The 2,101-nt window shown below is 38.9% G+C and overlaps 1 protein-coding gene across 1 annotated transcript in view; it reads right to left on the reverse strand.

The window, feature by feature from the left end:
- Nucleotides 1-2,101, reverse strand: part of LOC101847755 (amino acid transporter AVT1J) — a gene marked incomplete at both ends in the record, with an annotated part of 23,212 nt that overhangs the window by 3,720 nt on the left and 17,391 nt on the right.

Genomic DNA, 2,101 nt, shown 5'->3' on the forward strand with positions numbered 1-2,101 from the left:
CATCATCATCATCATCATCATCATCATCATCATCATCATCATCATCATCATCAGCATCATCATCATCACCAGCAGTAGCAGCTGCAGCTGTCCATAATAATCAATGCTGACCACGAGCTTCCTTTATGCTCGAAGCTCCCCCCTCCCTCCGCCCCATATTGCCTACGCCAAACCTATATTATCATCCCCTGTTTTGTTTTGTATTTAACCTCTAAATATTATCCCTATCAAATCAACATTTTAAGATCTAATACACGGTGCCCATTGCGGATGGCATTGGGTCGGGTCATTTCGGGTCGGGGGCGATCGCGTTTGTTTTTTAGGCGAGGAGTCGGGCGCGATCGGCTTGTGTCGCTATAATAATATAATATTATCCACTTTGCGCCCTCAATCTGGCTAGCAAACTGCCCCGACCCGACCCGATCCCCCAATGGGCACCCCGCATAAGGCTTTCTGGTCATTTTGCAGTGCCTTTAAGTGCATAGTTTCTCTTATTTCTAAACATTCGTGGGGGGAAAAAATCAAATTCTTGAACTTGTTTCTGTTCGATTAACCGCACTCTTTCAACTGTCCGGCATATTTACAGATACTGGTGTGTAAAAGAGACAAATAATGTTTCAACTTTAGAATGTATACTTTGTTTGGTCTCCTTTTCTGAACTGCCAGTCCCTTACCAAAAGACCACAAAGCTAAGGGAATACAAAACAAATTAAATAAATACATGACTAAATTAGGCAACACATAAATAAATGACCATTTGGCCATTGAATGGTATTGATTTTCCGAAAAGTGGACATAATAATTATATTATCATTCACATCATGCTCGCTCTTTGATGCCACTTTGGTTACGGTGTCTGAACCAAAATACAGTAACATAAAAATTGATGGCCTGAAGGATGGGTTGAGCACAGGCGCGGTTCGTTAACTGGGCAGCTGTAGTGGACAACAGATTGGCTGCTTATAATAGTTCTTATTTAGTTTCAAGTACATCCGAATCAATACTTATCAACGTTCACATCACTTTCTCTATAAAAAAAGCTCAAAGAGACAATAAGGGCTCGCCAATATGTTGTCGCACCACAGAAACCCGTTCCTAAATCTCAGTTTATCTCGCTGACTCAGAAAGTCGTTGTCACAAGCTGCTGTCACGATGCGCACCTTTGTATCGCGCGCTCAGTGGTGACGTCACCCAGCCCGGCGAATTAAGCTGTGTCCCTGCCGGTCAATATCAGTCATTTGAAGGAAATTTCAAAACTGAGGTAACCTTATTTTTAAAAAAAACGATCACCTTTTCCCTACAATTTAAAACAAGAATGAAGTAAATATGACAATATTTGACAGAAATACGTAACTTTTAATTGTGCGAGGTGAGGAAACACGAAAAGGAGAAAATGGCCTCAGAAGTTGAGCAATATGTTTCCATAGCAATTGGGTTCTTAGAATTGAAATAGAGACTTGAAATTTAGCCACTACAAGGTAACATACAGAAGTAGAAAACTATTCATTCTCAGAGAAAAAACTTATTGACAAAGCAAACTTTTCACGAGAATGGACTTCACGTCAAATGCAACAGTATATTAACATTATACTAGGTACCAGATACTAAATTCTCCACGTAGCTGTATGTCAAATTCTTCTGTTTTATATGAAAGGCCTATGTCTCCTGAGAATTTAAGTACTATACTTTTACCTCTCAGTCACTGTTTAAAAGAATGGCAGCTGTTTCAATTTAACATAATTTTGCCGAAGTCGTTTACTGGCTGCAACCCCATGATTAACAGATAATAATTTATTTAATAAAAGCGATTCTTCTCTATTATTTTAGTATACTGAGTGCTCCCCGGCGTTTTGCAGAAGAATTTATGCAAAATAATTCCAAGCCGATGACTTTATTATAATAGAAAAAGAACTGTTCTTGCTGTTATAACATTTTTTCCCCCCGGTATTTTACACATTTCGTGTTAAAAATTACCTTTGAAAACAGACGCTTTTTCCAAGGTTTTCTATCCAAACGCCAAAGGCCAAAAATAATAACCACGGTAAACCACGCTCAAAGCTGTAAAGTTTGCAGCCAAAGAAAAGATGGTATTTAATCATCG

Source organism: Aplysia californica, unplaced genomic scaffold (genome assembly GCF_000002075.1).
Source record: "Aplysia californica isolate F4 #8 unplaced genomic scaffold, AplCal3.0 scaffold00495, whole genome shotgun sequence".
NCBI lineage: Eukaryota > Metazoa > Mollusca > Gastropoda > Aplysiida > Aplysiidae > Aplysia > Aplysia californica.